Here is a 19,587-nt window from a genome sequence, read left to right as displayed (position 1 = left end):
TGTTATTTTCTTATATTCTTTGGTTTAATCAATGAAATAGAGCAATATTCTATACGCTATATTGACAAGCATTGTTTGTATATTCTGTTGTTTCTTATTGTTGAGATGTTGGGGTTGTCCCTCACCATGAGACAAGACTATCAACAGACATATGTCAGTTCATAAATGGATCTGTTCGTTCTTACATGCCGAACAGAGGAATATGCCATAAACAGTAACATAACATTCTGGTATGACAAATATAGTGTCATATCTATCTGTGATTGTAGTATACTACCAAACGTATATATATTATAAAAAGTCACATAACATTCGAGTATGACATATATAGTGTCATATCTATCAGTGAGTATCTAAAATTATATGACATAACTCCTAGGAGGTCGCAAGATCTAAAATTATTGTGAATATACCTGCTGGTTCCTCCTCGTATGATGAGGACTTGCCTGATTAGTACTAATTACAGTAATGAGATTAAGAAACCAATTCTTGATTGTAATGCGTGGGGAGAAAGGGACTATGAACATCTCATTATTCATAGCTACCGAACTATGAACAATTCTACTTTCCGGTATGTTTTCAGATATCTTGACGCATTCTACTTAACAATCAATGTTCATAGTCATGAGATATGAATATTCTTTGTTCATACCACAATTCGACTATGAACAATGATTGTTCATAGTTCGGTAGCTATGAAAAGTGATTGTTCATAGTTCGGTAGCTATGAACACTTAATGCTATGAACAATGAGTGTTGAGCTATGAACAATGAGTGTTCATACCACAATTGACTATGAACAATGATTGTTCATAGTCATGAGCTATGAACATTCTTTGTTCATACCACAATTGGACTATGAACATAACAGAAGGTTGGAGCGCTTGCAGAGGAATATGTCATATGTTAACATAACATTCTAGTATGACAAATATAATGTTATATCTATCGTGATTCTTATGATATACTACCAAGCTAAATATATTATAAAAGCCGACATAACATTCGAAAGTATGACATATATAGTGTCATATCTATCAGCGATTCACATAACATTTGAGTATGACATATAGTATCATATATATCAGTGATTGTAGCGTTTATGACATACTACCAACTGTATAAAACTCATACTAGCATATATTATAAAAGTAACATAATATTCGAAGTATGACATATATCTAATTGTGATTGCTACACTTATGAGACCCAACGTATAAAACTCTTATTGACATAGCTTATAAAAGTGACATAACATTTGAGTATGACATATAGTCATATATATCAGTGATTGTAGCGCTTATGACATACTACTACCAAACGTATAAAACTCTTATTGACATACTATCCTCTTAAATAATTGTTTTATTGTACCATCCATAAAGTATGATATACTTTCTGTTTATAGAACATGAGTACGATATACCATAAAGTATGATATACTACATCCTATATGACATTTTTTATAACATATATCCATGCTTTTTACAATGCAATACCGGGTAGTAGGTCACGTACTCTGTACTCTATGAAATATTAACTTATGAGTAATACTCATCACACCCCGATTGTCTCTCTACACACGGCAAATTTATTCAAAAAAAAACTGGTGTTGCTCTCTCCACACCCCATTTTTTGTTAATATGACCATTATAACCTTAAATAACTCTCAACTCTCTCCACACCCCATTTTTTGTTAATATGACCATTATAACCTTAAATAACTCTCTCCACACCACACCTCATTGTAATTCAAACGAGCTCTTCACCGTACTTACTACTCCATGAACACTCCTACCACTCATGCTCTCTGAAATTTCTCCCCCTCCCTCTGTTGTTCTCTTAGGTTAGTCTTGAGTCACCTACAAAATTGTTGTTATTCCCACCAAATTTTCACTTTAAGAATGGACTCATGTGCTGGAAGCAACGTTCAAGATAAATTCTCCCGCCAAAATCAAAATGATAACTTTGATTAGTGTTAAAAGTGACATGGAGTCAGCTTTAACACTACTGCAATCAAATTATTATTTCGATGATGAACTTTACAACAATGTTGAAATTAGCTATCCCGATATGACCGAATCATTTACAACAATTGAGGTAATAATGTAATTTAAAAGCTTGTATTTTTTATTTATTTTATCAATAGCTTAGCAAAAAACAATTTTCGTCAATAGTATCTAAGATCAAGGGTTTACGCAGGTCTTTGAAGATCGTCACTCGTTGATCCGATGGTGTTCGACAGTTGGTATGACTGTTGGAGTTGTGGTTGTGATATCAAGGTCTGATAATTCGGGACTTGGGCAAAGACCTAGAGTTTTCTTGAGTTGCGAAAGGAGTGGAAAATTTAGACCATCCGTAAAGCCGAAACTATTGAACAAAAAAACCAAAGAATATAGGCAATCCAGTTCGAAGAAATGTGGCTGTCCATTTGTGTTGAAAGGGGAATTACGAAACGAAGGTGGATGGATACTGAGTGTTATGTGTGGAACTCATAATCATACTATTGGGGAGCATCTTATAGGTCGTGCATTCGTCGGAAGGTTAAAAGTTGAAGAAAAATTGATTGTTCAGGATTTGTCTTTGAGTGGGTGTTAAACCGCGTGAAATTTTATCCCTCTTGAAACAGAGAGATGACAATAATTTGTCAAACAAAAGCACTTTATACAATTATCGTCACAAGAATCAATTGGTTCGGTTGAGTGGAAGAAACCAAATGCAAGAATTTCTAAGAAATTTAGAAGAATTTGGGTACACAGAGTTTCATAGGGATAATCCAGTAACAGGTGAATGTAGATATTTGTTGTTTGCACATCCCCAATCAATTCATTTGGCAAAGTGTTTCCCGAGGTCATTGTCATGGATTGCACGTACAAGACGAATGTCTTCAAGATGCCATTGTTTGAAGTTGTTGGGTTCACATCCACGATGAAGACATTCTGTGTTGCTTTTGGGTATTTGGAGATTGAGAAAGAAGGTTCTTACCTATGGGTTTTGAAGAGGTTCGTGATATTCGGACTACAAAGCTACTTCAGTAAAGATAATTTAATGATTGTGAGTTGACACTTATGAATGCGATAGCTATAGTGTTTCTGAAGTCTGCACACTTCTTGTGTCGAGTTCACATCGGGGAGGAACATCGAGACAAAGGCCAAAAAACATTTGAGAAATTTGTTGAGTATGAACAATTTATGTTTATGTTGAAATGATTGATAACAGCTTCATCTTGAAGTTGAGTACTTGGAACACCTATGTTGTTTTAAACTTGAGTACGGAGATCATTATGGTGTTGTGGAATACATAGAAGACCAGTGGCTTTCGAAGTACAAAGAAAGGTTCGCTAACGCAAACCACGAGAAGCAACTAACCTTCTTCAACATGAAACCTGTTAAGACTTATCAACTATGTTCATTTAATGAACACACCCGATAAGCAAACATGCAAATCGGGTCATTGATTATAAACAATCTTTGGTGTGAGTAGCCCTAAAATACAACATATATTTATACATATACATACACAATCTATAAGACAGTTAGTTCCTCCACCGGGCTTTAACTTCCAACAACTAATACGACATTCTTAACTACAATAATAAGGTAGTTCCTCCATCGAGGCTTTAACTTCCCACTAACTACACAACAAACCATACGCATAATAAAAAGGCATTTAGTTCTTCCACGAGGCGCCTTAGGTTCTAACTAAACTAATAACCAGCCAAACATATTCTATACTTACCGCATTTCATGCTCAATTCTGAGAGTGGGTCGTCTCTCGCGACAAATAATTAGTTTGACCCACCCTTCTGCAAAACCATATGCAATCATCTATCTAAAGATATATCATTAACCAACATATTACCATAATTATATTAATTAAGGCTTTCTTTGCATGTCCCTAAAATCACGTCGTAACTATGTCTTACCTAGTTTCCCTGGCTACCACAATCGCTTCCCAACGCCGAACATGTACATCCACATGCCTCCCCTCACATAATGAACCACTCCGTGCGTAACTACCCTGAGCGGGATGACGCACACCAGGTAACCCTCACACGAAAGCCATTATGCAAGTACTGCCACTATTCGGCATAAAATATCGCGCGTCTCGTTCTAGTTTTGCGAACGGAATAATCAAGCCACTATTCGGCTACGCCAAAAGGGCCATTCAGATTCACTGAAACGCCAGAAGGGCCAATCGTATCACATACGCCCATCACCAAGGAAAATCCCATGAGTTGTGGTAGCTAGGTTCTAGGATTTTCGTTACATAATTTATTCAAGTGTCAGACATATATATCTCAGAATAATTTTTATTCTATCTCATGCCAGTATACTTAATTGTACTGAAGCTCAACGTTTCTCGTTATAATACAATCCACATTATCACGTGCCAATACTATTTATTGCACGATATCCAAATATCTCTATATCAAATCTCAAAACTTATTATTTCACGTGCCAATTATATATTGCACTACACCATATGGAATATCTCAAGCCTTCATAAATACTACAATTCATTTAAGTAGCAACTCATAATAGTAATCAATCATGTAACGTATTCGTTCAATATATTTATGTGAACTCAAGTCACCATCAAAGCCCAATACTAAAGTCCATGAATCTAAGTGCAGATATAATTTAATTCTCATAAAAACGTATATATCTAAGTCTTATAAGAATTCCCCTCTTGTTACGTGCCAGTACTTATATTCTTTACACACTACTCACGTCAAATCTGAATTAGATAATGACAAACAAAGTTATACAATTTTCGACAATATTTTATTACTACATTTGTCCATATTCTTAAATATGTGAAAATCTGGAAAAAGTGAACATTCCACAGTCAACGGTCAATGGTCAACGGTCAATGTCAAAGTCAACCTATCATTGACAAAGTCAAACTGTCGTTTCCATGTTCAACAGGTTCAGGGTCATAGCCCTGGTTCATGGCTAAGGGCAAAGGTCATGGTTCGGACCCAACTAGCCAAGCCCAAACCCAAACTTTAGAACCCAAAAGTCTAAATGTTGAAAGACCCATTGGACCCATATTAAGTTATACAGACCGGCCCCCAAAACAAACTTGAAACTGGCCCAAAACTTTAATTGGTTCGGCCCAAGCCCAACTAAGAGGAACAGGTCGTCCTCTTCCTTCTTCCTCACAGCAGCCTCCACCACCAGATCGACCACTGTCAACCTCCACTCGTGCGCCCATTTCAACCAAGCGGTTTCCCTCCTCCTCAAAAACCAAACAACATTAATTAACATACCACACATTTTTATATACTGTCGAGATCACTCAAACTTATATCTCGACCGCCATTAATGAGTCTTCAAGCTCCCAACAGCCCCCATTCGACAGCCCTCACACACTCAAACACACCCCATTCAATCGACAACTAACACAACTACATTATAAATTTCATTGAACCCTCCCTCCACACTAGATCAACATCTCGTCCGCCATTAACAACTTGTTCAAAGCTTCAACAACACCTTACATCACCCAAACATCAAACCAACAATCTTCAATCATACCACAACACTACAAGTTCAAACCATAGCAAAGAGTTCAAACAAATACAGGTAGGACGATTCTTGGGCTCGCGCCGCCGTCATTGACACTCTGTCGAGCTTCAACAGTCCAAATATATAACCGACTTTACTAATAAAAAAAACAGAACAATCACGAACGAGGAATAGCAGGAAAAATAACAGGAAACATTGTACTCTCGTAAAACTGTTATACTCCCGTAAAACTGTTATCTCAGTATAAACTGTATAGGTGATAGAAGAGAAAAAGGAAAAAAAAAAAGAAAAACTAAACTACTTACCTTAATTAACATCTCGACGAATCCCTCCTAGTCCGAATCGTCGCACTCCACTCCCTAGCAATCGAGATTTTATCTCCGCCTCCATTTTTATTATATTATGTTTTTCTCATAACCCTATTCTCTAGAAAAATGTGATTATATACTTGGGTTTGAAACCCAAGCCCAATACAGACTCGGGCCCAGAAATCAGGCCCACATATTCCAAATCCAATCCAGCGAATTTTATATAAATAATTAAATTAATTAATTAATAAATAATTACGTATTTTAAATACGGGCGTTACACATAGCCTTCCCATAAACCTTGTACCTAAAAGGAGTGATGAGGTTGCAGTTAAATTTTAATCCATAATCAACTCCTTGGCGCCCAAAATTTAGACAAAAGATATTTCAAGGGAAAGGAATACAATACACTCACTCTTTCGGTTGGAAGATAAGCTCTTTAAAACAAAGATATCCTGCGGCGACAGCAAAGAACACCAAGCCCAAGTATGATAAGGCATGCGAGGCTCCTTCTGTAAATGTCAATGGCTTCTCAGGAATATTGTCCGTCAGAGCATCAAAGGGTAAGGGTGGAATTCGAGCTAAACAAGCCGAGCTTTACCATGCTCAAGCTCGGCTCGCTAATTACACGAGCTTTTAAATTGAGCTCGAGCTCGCTCATATATAAAGTAAGCGAAGCGAGCTCGCCGAGCTTAAACGAGCCAAGCCAAGCCGAGGAGCTCCGAGCCCTGGGTTATTTTACACTATAAATATGCTATTTGAACTAAACGAACCGAGCTTCATCAAGCTCATTTGTTACACGAGCTTTTATTTGAGCTCGAGCTCGGCTCATATAGTAAACGAGCGAGCTCAAGCCGAGCTTAAACGAGCCAAGCCCAAGCCGAGCTCCGAGCCCTCGGCTCAAATTCCACCCTTATCAAAGGGATTATCAACTGTAGAGATGTCTTTTCTTTGCTTCTACAGGATAAACAAGAGAAGAAAATACGTTTATTAGTTCTAACTATGCAGACACCGTGTCAAATGGAACAAAAAAGAATAAAATACAATTTTCATAGAATCATCAGATCAGACTCGTTGCAATATACTTGAGGAGGACAAAGATTAGAGAACCCAAGTCACATATTACAGAACTCAGAACTCAGAACTCAGATTATTACTTGTATCATTAGACAATAATACTTTGCAAATATAATTACAAAAACAATGTATAACGAGAGGCAGCAGGCATTCTAGCTGAATGATTTAAACTCTGAAAGAAATACAAGTACAACTGTGAACAAAAATCAAACATTATCCATGCGTTAAGTTGAGTTTCATACCTGTTGTTTGGTTCGCCTAGATGATTGGGAATCTGAATTGGATGCGAAAGATTTGGTGAGACAAGGATGTCTTGGGATGCCTCCATAACATTTATTTAATTGATTTGGAGTCAGCAAACTAAGTACACTCACCTTCATGTGCCTTCCTCTAACAACAATATGGGTTCCTGCTGAGCAATCACTATCAATATGAGATAAACAAGATGAGATAATTCCCTTGCTAATTTTGAGCTCTAAAATAGAAAGGTGGAACTCACTCTCTAGCCCTTTGGAACTGCTCATCTAACCCCATAATGTATAGTGTATCAAGAGAGTCTATCAAAGTTGCTCCAAAGGCCATAAAGCTATTAACACCATTCTTCGATGCGTGGCGCAAACAAGAAGATTGAGCGTGATGAAGAAGTAGTAGTCTAAGTAACTGGAAATAAAGAAAAACAAACCTGAAGTTCATCCTGTCCCCAAGCATAGTTTTCATAACAAGTCCATGCATGAAGCATAACTTCTTTGACTTTCCCTCTCCGTTGAACATCAACCAGATCATCCTTAAAAACATTCGTAATCATAGTTTCACCTGAAGCAGATTTAAATTCTTGCAGCTGATTCTGCAGTGGAAGCAAGTCTTGAGATAATTTGGTCATCTCTGCCTGCCAATCAATAATCATGTTAATTAGTTAAAAGTATAATAATAATAATAAGGAAGAAGAAGAATAAAGCGTTACCTCGTGTTCTCTGATGAGAGACTGTCGATCCCAAACGAAGAAAGTGAGGAAAATGAATGAAATGAAAAGGAAAGCTAATCGTTTAGGGCGTTTGGATAATAAGATGAGTGAATATATCTCCAACGATTATTGGATGATGAGGAAGAGATTGATGATTTTCTAGCCATTGATTGATTTATTATTATTAGCTTCGAGCTCTGTTTTTTTTTTTTTTTTTTTTTTTTAAGAAGGCGGGATGGATTGGTTTCAACACAATCCATTTGTTGGAATTAGAAAAGGAAGAAGAAGGTAGGAAGTGATTGTTCGGGGAAGAGGAGGAGGGTTGAAGGAGAGAAAGATAAGAAAACCCTAACCTAGCGGCCGTGTGAGAGAGAAAGAGAGGTTTTCTATTTTTACATACCAAGTCGCGATTTCTTTTTGAAATTTCGATGTTGTTTTGGTTTTTTGAATTTGTAACACTTCTCAAACGATTTTCAAGCGTTAGCAATTAATTCCAAAAATTCAAAAAAATAAAGTAACGCTTTACAACATTGCTAACGCTTTATATAGCGTTGGTAACTTACTAACGGTAAATAACCGTTGCAAAGCAAAAAAGGTGTGTGTTGCAAATATCCTATTATGGTGTAGTGGTGGCAAAATTTATAGATCGGTATCAGCAGGAGATTGCTCACGATGTAAATTTGCCTTTGTCCAAGGTGATTGCACTTCTTTGAGGCCATTCCAGATTTTGCAAGAATTGATCACGATGATCTCTACAAAGTCCCACACGCCGCATTTCCTATTTCAAAACGATTTAGCAGTGTCGTTTGGGCTTAGTTTCTGCAACCCAGCTGGGTCGTTTGGGAATTGGATTCAATACGATGTCCCAACGATTTAGCAGTGTCGTTCGGGCTTAGCTTCGGTGATAAGAGCCCAAAACTGTAGTTTTAACCCTGTAACAGTCTTACTTTTAGACCAATTATGTGAGTAATAATTAAGAGTTAACATTGATTACGTGTTTTTATGCATTTCAGGTTTCAAAGTCCATTATGTGCAGAAATGTGCCACTTTAGCGAGATAAAGGAGCAAAGGTCGGTTACTAAAGAGTCCGTGATTAAAGGCCAAGATTCAAGAAGAAAAGCCTTTCTAAAGCCCGGTCAAAAGCTGAAAAGTCGACTGTGGCGTAAAACAAAGACACAAGTCGTGAGAACTTCCGAAGGCCGTATCTTTGGACTCAGACCTCGGAATGGGGCCTACCTTATTTCAAAAACACCGGCTCGGAAAGAGCTTTCCAATGGTCTAAGCCTTGATCAAATCAGAGGAGCAGAAGTAGACGAAAAGTCTGTTGAAGCCACCTACAGCTGAAGAGGCCTTTTTGGACCGAAAGAATTGGGTTTTGGGCCTGATTCTCTGGCCCAAAACATGATTCTCTGGCCCATGCACGATTTTTGGATCTGAAAGTATAAAAACCAAAGCTTAGCTCTTTGTTAATGGTAGATAGTTAGACCTAGATTAGAATTAGATTAGTTAGCCTCCATTAATGAGTTTTAGAACTTAGTTTTAGAATTTCATTTCTTGTTTTAGATTAATTTCTTGAATCATTGAATATCATTCATTAGATAAATAAAATAGTTATTATTCTTGTCATTTCAATTTTTGTTATTTCAATCTATTAGATCTAGTTTTAATTATTGTTGGTTACCATTTCTTAGTTGTTAATTAGAATTTAATTATTGTTTAATTTAGATTAGTAAATTTCGAATCTTGATATTATGTTTAGTTTAGATTCATATGGGAAATGATGGGTTGATGACTCAAGGCTAAAACCTCCATTAGAGGGGTTGACGAAGCTTTGATGAAAACTTAGTGGTATAGTGTAGAAGCGTTGTAGAATCTATTCCACTCTAGAAGGTCGTGATTCGCCATGAGAATGGGTGGACGACCTCACATGCTAATTAGTATTTGGTAGAAATGCCATGAACACTAGGGATTAGAACTCGAAATTCTTTCCGTAAGAACGTAAGAATCGAGATACAAGAATCTATGCTAGGTTATTAAGTTGGATTCGAGGTGGATTCAATTCCCCTCTAATCCTTTATCTAGATTCAAAAACAATCATATTTCCATAGCATTCGTAGTTTAAATTCAACACAATCAATTTCATATTGTATCGTAGTATAACACCCTTCGTAAAGCTCTCATTAGACTTAAGACCGATTAATTAGATTAGAAAACATTCCATGCTAGAGAACTAGGAGAGGAACGAATTTGTTACTTCCATCTATTTCGATAGAATTGAGAGTAGAAACTTTGATAAAATATAGACACGTAAATATTTTTAGTTACTTACGTTTTGAGTTCATCGTTCATTTCGTAGGTAACTATTCATTTTTATGTTTTATCAAATGGCGCCGCTGCCATCTTAGTTTCACTTTAGCATTGTTTTCATAGTATAATTAGTCATTTTTAAGTCCCATTAAACCCACCCACCCTTGTTTGATTCATCTCGTGGTTGTCCGTTTCGCCGTTGAAAAGTTAAAAAAAATACACGCGGCGACAGGCCTATCCGAGCGCTTGCGCCCAAAAGCTGGAACCTTGAGCGCGACCGCCCTAAAAACACTGGAACTTCAAGTTACCGCGGGCAGCGACCTCGGCTAAAAAATTTCGAATTTTCTGAGGTTTGTTTTGAACCCGATTTTTAAAGTTTTTCAGGTGTTCTAACTTGTTATTTACACTTGAACACGCATAAACAAGGCGCTTATTCATAAAGCGAAGCAAGGGCTATTTATCGGGTATTCCTTTCTTCCATACCTCGCATCTCCAGTTAGAGGTTTATACTAAAATATCAAGATTATTTGGAGTGTTGTCGTGTTTAGACTTAGACTTGCATGAGATTAAGGTCTGGTCGGAGAAAAACACCGAACGTAATGAACCGTCAGCGTCAACAAACAAATCTATCGAGTATACCAATCACTACACCTCTAGCTGCTATTCCACCAACCACACCGGACATAATAGCTGAAGAAAGAGAGACTCCTCTCTCCGACTTCTACAAAGCCTTGAGCGATAGCCCTAAATCTTGCATCGTTCTAGCAGACCCAATGGGGGATTTTCGAATTCCCCCAAACATATTTAATTTGTTACCCGTTTTCCATGGTTTAGACCATGAAAAACCTTATCAACACATGCGTAGGATTGAACAAGTCCTTACAACATTCCATCATCCTACGGTTGGTACGGAACAGATTAAACTGAGGGTATTTTCCTTCACCTTAGCCGATAAGGCAGCGTCTTGGTTAACGCCCAAAGCGCTTAACTCTCAATGGACTCGTGGGCTAAACTTGTTGTTTGTTTATGGAACATTTTTACCCACCCCTAAAGACGGATGAGATGCTTTCCAAGATTCATTTTTTCGACAAAATCCTCATGAATCATTTTACGAGGCTTGGAATCGTTTCACCGATCCGCTTATAGAGTGTCCACACCATAACCTAGCAAAAGACCGTTAGTTCGTGTGCCTTTTCAAAGGACTTCAACATCACCATAAAGAAGTCCTTGACATAATGAATGGGGGTAGTTTCCTCGTAAAGGAGCCTCGGAGGCTTACAAATTTTTAGAAGAACAAACTAAACGCAATAACAATTGGGGGTAGTGATGATATCCCCCTCTCGCTAGTTCTTCTTCAACGATTAAGGCGCGGTATGTTTGAGATGAAACCCGATCTAGAACTTAAAAATTTAATCGAATCTCTAACTAAAAAGGTTGAGGCTATTTACGTGCAACAAAAGCCTATCCCGTCATGAATGTCAAATCCAAATCCATGTAGTTTACATTTGGAGTCCCGAGCATCCCGACTCGGTTTTGTCCTATAACCTATGAACATTCTTGTTCCATTAATAGTGAACCTAACACCCCTTGGAGACAAAATCCCAACCGGTTGGAGAAATAACCAACAAGTCACACCTACTGGTACAATAATCAATATGTTAGGCCAACACACGGTTATAACCAAGCTCCACCACAACAAGGGCGGGATCGGGGTAATTATAATAATTATAACAACCAAAGCGCAACCTCGACAAGGTCAAGCACAAGGTCGATGTAGTTATAATAATTATAATGCTAATAGAGGTATCGTTAGGTAAATAATAACTATCACAATCCGCCCATAAATAATCAGCGAGATAGTTCGATCCACCACCGGTGACTACTACACCCACACAACCGGATCGTCTTGACACCTTCATACAAGTGAGCCAATAACTTTTCCAAACCATGGCTCAATCTAACCAACACATTCTACAATCTGTTAATAATTTAAACCAACAATTAGCCCAAGAGAAAGCCCAACCAAAGGCGTGTTTCGGGCCTGGCGATACCCAACCCTAGAAGCAAACAAACCACGGCCTTTGAGGTAAAGCGGTAATACTAATGCGAAACTACAACCGTAGGTGAGCTAAATGCCATCACCACTCTCCGTTACGGAAGAGTGGTTGATAACAAAGTAACTATGCCTATAGTTAGCCCGTGATTACTCCTACTACACGGATATCAAACTAGATGCGAAATAGGCCGAAGAACCTACCATTGTAGAGGTACCGGTTCAACCACAACCTAAGAAACGAGAAAGCCAAGGTTACACATCAAGTCGAGCCATACAATAAAATATAAAGCGAAACCACGTTTCCCTCAGAAATTAGCCATGCTAACCGGGGATACTAACTTTAAGGAGATTAGGAACATTTTCAAAAATCTAACGATAAACCTTCCTTTTCGAGCTATAAAAGCTACCTAACCACGCTAAGTTTCTTAAGGAGTTGTGCACTACTAGGCGTAAGACCAACATACCTAAAAGCGCTTTCTAAGCTGAGCGGTTCCCAACTTTATCCAAAAAATAATGGAATTGTTAAGTACAAGGACCCTAGTCGCCCCATCAGACAATGTTCCTTAGGAGATTCTCACACGACGACCCGCTACTAGACACGGGGGCTAGTGTTAACTTACTCTGTTTTATTTGTATAAACAAATAGGTCTAGAGGAGATGCAACCTACTAAAATGACATTGCAATTAGGCTGATCGGTCTATTAAGTATCCTAAGGGTGTGGTTGAAAGCGTGCTTTGTTAAAGTCCAAAATTTTTTACTACCCGGCCGACCGTTATCCTCGACCACGCGGAAGTCACTAACGACTCTGTACCTATCATTTTAGGGCGTCCCTTCTTGGCTACTACCAGCGGCGCTCATAAACTGCCGCGATGGTTCGATGTCCTTGTCCTTTGGCCATCTTTACGTTGAGGTAAATGTTTTCAAAACAAGGACCGCGATTATCGATTCATCTACAAATGGAGAGGTTATGATCGAGAGCTTAGCTCGAGATTACTTCAAAAACATGTTTCGGAGAAACAGATTAACAAATTCCTTTCGCCGAAATTCCGACTTTAACAATAACTCCACGGTAGTAGAGCGAAATCGAAGAAGAATTCCGCGACTCTTTTGCACCGCTTCTTTACCACCAGCGAGTCCCCCTTGCCAACAACCATTCATCCCTTGATGCTATAATGGAAGATGAATTTTTCAATCTCTATCCCGGTGATCCTTTTGACCCACCTATTGAGGAATGTCTTCCATATATCAAGATTTCGATGATATAGACTTGAGGAGCGCTCTAGGTGAGAATCATTCACCTTCCATCACCAATATTCCCCACCCTCCACCTTTTCAAAGGAACCTCGAGTTTTTGCACTCGATCCTTTAGTTTCTCCCGTGCTTCATGATTTTTAAATCCACCTAGTAAACAAATACTTCGAGGATAAACCACTTGACACCTTCATTTTCGGACTTGAGGCGGTCCCTAACTACACCATGAATGAGTTTTGTGCTAAACCCACATCCTCATTTTTTCCATGCTTTCCCTCTAAAACTTATCCCAATCCACCATATCTTCCACAACCATTCACTTTTCCACACTTATTCACTAGGACACCCTCTCGTTCAAAGATGAAACATAAGGTGCATGCTTTCGGTTATGTTATAGGTCTATCCGACCGTTTTCATTCCACTAGGCTGCGTCGTAGAAATCTTGGTGCTTAATTGTGTTTGGATATGTTTTCTGTGATATTTATTTATGGAACGATCCACAACTATTTCGGTTGTTGATATATGATAAACTGCATATTCATACATAGGTTTAGATAAAGTCTTGAGTATCTGACTATAAACGACTCAATTTTTGTTTTTGGTGCATTTCCTTTCATTTCCATATATTGGTGAATGCACCATTCAGGTAACCGGGCCCTCCCTATGGAGTATGTGGCTGTAAGTACCAGATCCTAAGTCCACGTTTCACATAATTCACGTTTTCCACTCTTGCATGTTTTCTTGGTTTTTGAGTCACGTTTCTCTATGGTGTGAATTATGTCTTTACTGCTTATTGTTTTCCTTTATATTAAACCTAATTCATAAAAAGTAAACAAGTTTAAAGCTATAAAAATAGTAATCTAGCAAGTCTTGGGAATCTGACTTTAAAAGACCACGTTTTAAAACAAATTTTTACAAACCTGTTTTCAAAAATTTGTTTGGGGGTGGGGTGTTTGGTTTTTCCATGCTTGATCACTAACTTCTTATTCTTATCCCCACCTCGCTCCCTTTAAGAGTAGCTAGATTTCTCCTTGTTTGTTGTTTTGATGTTGTTTTTTATTATTTTTAGTAGATAGGATGTTACGTTGTTAAATTCTGTAGTAAGCTTTGAATTTGGTAGTTAAATGTTGTTTGAATTTCAATTTTAATATAATGTCGTTCTTTTCAAATTGTGCATGGATTTTATTGTTAATCCCACCTTCCCGAATTGTTTGGGGGTGGTATTATTTATTCTATCATGAATTGTAGAAGATCCTCCATTTTAGAGTTTGTTTTGGAGTGAAGGTTGAGAATATTGTCGTAATTCATATACCTATGATTAGATGTGGTGGTCGGATGAAATCTAAGAGAGTTTAGAAGTTACTAGTCTAAATCCAGTATAAAAGATATTAGGGTTGTTATAGAATCAAGAATATGAGTTGTTTCCAAAATTTGCCTTAAAGCTTTTTGGCAACCTACCGATTCGTTTTAACAATTCAAAACCTATAAAAACTTCATTCATTCTACACTCACAACCCACACTATACCTAACTTCCATCTCTCACCTTTCTCCCCGTTTCCGTTGTTCTTCACCATTTTCACAAATCGGCACCTCGGGCGCTGCGTGATGGAAGCGCACTGCGCCCTAGCCATTTTCTGAAATTTTACAGCTTTCGCACCGCCCCCAACTTGAAGCGACTTCGGCTCAAACACTGGAATTCAAAATCATCGAGTGCACTTCGGCCCAAATGTGGGAGCGCTTTTCATACCGACTTCCGTGGACGAGAAAAGAAAAATTCGGGTTTTCTGCGGTTCGCGGTATTCTAGAGTGTAGTTTTGAGATGACATCTCCTACAATAATACCGGAACAGTCTTTCGAAGATTTGTTTCAAAGCAATACTTATAGTGCTTGGTTTTAGCGAGGTGATCACACCGTGGCTGGGAACCGCTTATGGTTCTTGCTAGCATTTGTTCTTGGACTTGCCATGCCCATTTGAAATACAAGACCCATGATGCTATTGGGTAGATAATATGCATGTCTACACTTATGACTTTTTGCATAAGGCTTATGGGGGGGGGGCATTTTCATTATCGAGGACCAAAGGGGAATATAACGCCGCCCTTGGTAGCCCGTCCATGAACATAGGAACTGTTATCACTACACCATAATAGGATATTTGCAACACGCACCTTTTTTGATTTGCAGCGCTTATTTAGCGTTAGTAATTTTCCAACGTTAAATAAAGCGTTGGCAATGTTGTAAAAGCGTTGCTTTATTTGGGTGAATTTCGAATTAATTGCTAGCGGCTTAAAAAGAGTTGGAGAAGTGTTACAAACTTAAAATTTAATGACAGAGAGAGGAAAGAAAAAAAAAATTGAAATATAAAACATAACTTTTTTTCTCTCTCTCTCTCTCTCACCGCCCCATTATTTTCGCGACTCCTCAAAACCTAATTTTCAGATTCAGATTCAATCAAAGAAAGAAGAAGAAGAAGAAGAAGAAGAAGAAAACAAGGTAATAATCTTTCATTTTCTTTCTAGTTTTTTTCATTCCTTTCTTGATTTAACCACCGTTTCATTTTCTCTTGAAACTTTTTATGTGTAATAGTTTACGTTTTTTTTACTATTAATAGAAACTCTCATGAAATCATCTCTTCGAGTTCGATTACTAGTCTTCTTGTGTTTATAAACAGTACTAGTTTGTGATGATGAGTTGTTTTGGGTTAGGTTTTCTTTCTACTTTTAGTAAAAGAAAAAATGTACCGCGGTCAGTTCTCTTTGATTTGCTTGTTTGTTTCTCATGTACTATTGTTACTTTTCCATGTTTTCAAATGTAAAAGATGGTTGTCTTGTAGCTCTCTGAAATGAGCGACTTTTTACCCACTTGCAAAACTTGATTTCTTGCCATGGATCATTTTTTTAATAATATGTATGTTACATTTTATGTAATATTATCTGTAAATCATGTGTGTGAAGTGTGTTGTTGTTCATACTTGTAACATGGCTGTTATATGTTTGATTTTGTGACCTTTATTGTAAATTGATGGGTGTCTCAGTAGCTCTGCTTTGTATGAACTTGAGTTGTTACCATCATTATATATATCTTGTTGGCTTTGTTTATCAATAATCATTTGGGAATATTTACGTTTGTTCGCTTTTGAAATTTGTCTAGTACATTGAGAATGTGGAATGTGGTTTGCATAGTGTCCTCTCACCACAATATTTTCGACCAGAAGGTCATCAGTGAATAATGCATACTTGAGAATAATGCATAGTTTCTGCTCTGTAAATTGACTGGCTAATTTAAGCATTCAAATACTTCAAGCACCGATAGTTACATTTTCTTTCTTTTAGGTATTTCATTAAGCATGGATCAGGTTTGTTTATTTTCTTTTTGTAATGCATCCTCCTTTGCAATTGCAGTTGTCTCTTGAAATTTTTGCTCACCTATTTTTGCTCATTTTGTTGTAAAGTGGAAGAATCTCCGGAAACATATGGATGCAATTGACAAAGCATTAGCTGAGAACTCTTAGGCAGTTGGTATGTCATTCCTTTATTGGGCTATAGTAGGTGTTTAATCCTGTTTTCCGGGAGCAGAGGGTTTCTGAACTATGCATTATTCTCAAGTAGATTACATTCAAATTCACCTTAGCTGCCCCTACCCACCCTATGGTTAGTTTAGTTAAGTGATAGGCTGCTTTTGTTGCACTAATGAGTATAATAAGTGTACTATCAATTTTATTGGATTTAATAAAGGCGGCACTCGCTTAAAGCGCCCAAACCCTCCTTATGTGGAGGTTTGTTGGAAAACAGAAAATAAAATTTGGAAGTATAGCTTGCTAAACTTGTAACTTTGAACTGTTACCATGCTCTCTGTATGATGTATTTTAATGAAATAATGTGCGACTATATTAAGCCTAGAAGGGCCACCGAGTTCGGTTTAAAAATATTGCAAATGAATATTTTGAATGGATGAAAAGAAAGTGTCTAATGGAATCGAGCGGCATACTTTCGGTCGAGCAAAGTTGTTCGCCGTCAAGACCTTGAAGTTGGTATGCAAATGAAGATACATCCCACTCACATGCAGATTCTGACATGGATATGGAAGGTCAGTGCCTTTATCGCAATTAACACTTTCATTTTCTTTCACGATTGCAATCTTTTTGAAAGAATTTATGAAAGATAGCATTATATGGAATTTAGACATCTAGGATTATTTTTTCTTTTCCGTAACTAAGTCAGTCAGTCTCATTTCCTGCATTTACAACGATACTGTAATATGTCCATTATATTTCATGACTCGAAGCATTTCTCTGTGTGGTTGATTTGTCTATAGATGAGAGTCAGCATCCCAATGAAGACCTTGCGAAAGCAGCCATGGCATATGATAGTGCGGCAATCCTGCTTGGATGTGCAGGTAAGGACAAGCCAAATTTATCACCGACTGAGTTCAGTGCTCAAGAACCGGCATTTCATAAGTTACATACCATGGAAGAAATTTGAAATTTTGGGTTTTACTTTCCTCGCCTTTGGCCAAAGTAGCAGATCCTTTAGGAACGACTCCATCTCACTTTGGAGCTCGGACTTCTACGTTTGGTGAGTCCCTTTCCCGTGCAATACTTGAATTTTTCAGCTTAAATTTTCCAATAAAATTTTTCAGACTTCTCTTCGGTGTTAATAATAGTGTCTTGTATAATTTTTCTCTTTGTCGTTTCCTATTAACACCCAAAAAAGGAGTAGGGGCATGGTGGTGGAGAAATATGTATCGCGAGAAATATGTATGCTGTTCTTACATTGGTTTTGGGGTCATGTGCAGGTCGCAAAGGTGCCAGAGGTGGACTGCATGATGTAATAACACCGAGATATCACCATCCATTATTTGCCAAAACAAAAGTTTCGCCCGGGATGGATCGAGCCCCACTTCACCTTCACAAAATGGTATACGCTAGTATTGTTCTCTGTGCCTAACACAAGATTGTATACCTGCTCTCTCTCTCTCTCTCGTGAGCGTTTTAGGGATTACGGAGAGTTCGAGCTAGAGCAACCTCAAACCAAAACAACGATGGCGGCATGATGAGGTTTTCTAATCGAACTATACTGTTGTTTCATCTATAAAGCGGTTGTAAACCTCATCATTTATACCATTTTCATAGCTATGCACCTTTAAAATGTTTACTTAGTTTCTTTCATTTCTAAATAAAAGCAGATCTTTGTTTCTTTCATTTCTTTTGCCCCGGTTTGAAGTTCAAAATCTCGGTAATTCAAAGAGGAAAAGCTTAGAAACCAGATTCAAAGATGCATTACATTTTATCTTTAAAGCTAGTTCCTCTAACTAAAAACGTTATTGATTTGGGTGAATACTCGATGGTCAAAGGAGCCCAATCAATGATCGTCATTGTATTTGGCTATACGGTTTTATTCAAGTCATCCAATTCCATTGGCCTACCATGTAGCTATGGTACATTACCAGTGAATTCCACTCACTACAATGCATATGTAGTAATGGATATGTACCCACTACCCACTAAGATGCATGTGTATGTGTACAATAAATTGGTCTAGAGAGTCTCATTTAAAAAAAAAAAAAACTCAAAATTCCTACCAATAATTTTTTTTGGGTTTTAATACCCCTGCATTGTTGTTTTTTATCAGCTGTAGGAACGACTCCATCTCACTTTGGAGCTCAGACTTCTCTGTTTGGTGAGTCCCTTTCCCGTGCAATACTTGAATTTTTCAGCTTAAATTTTCCAATAAATTTAGTGACTTTAGTTAGTGCACACGCCATTGCCGGCATCGGTTTTACACTTTTACTCAAATTTTGTCTCTGCTAGTAATTATTGAAGGATTCACACAAGTACTATTCTCAAGTGTTTTTACTTGTTCAAATTCATTTATAGGTCTTTATTGAAGGATTACTTACTTTCCAATAATGTGTTTTTTTTTTTTTTTTTTGGGGAAGGATGCATTTGTCTTTGTGTAGGGTGTTTAGGAAAAGTGGACCGGGGCGAAGAATGGGGAGCATTATGGTGCGCCTTTGATTGAGGAAGAGTGGGATGATAATAATGTTGTGTTTTCGAAAAGTGAATTTGATCATGATTGCACTTTGGATGGAT

The sequence above is a fragment of the Coptis chinensis genome, chromosome 3 (genome assembly GCF_015680905.1).
Source record: "Coptis chinensis isolate HL-2020 chromosome 3, ASM1568090v1, whole genome shotgun sequence".
NCBI lineage: Eukaryota > Viridiplantae > Streptophyta > Magnoliopsida > Ranunculales > Ranunculaceae > Coptis > Coptis chinensis.
The sequence above is the reverse complement of the archived record's forward strand: the minus strand, read 5'-3'. Positions refer to the sequence as shown.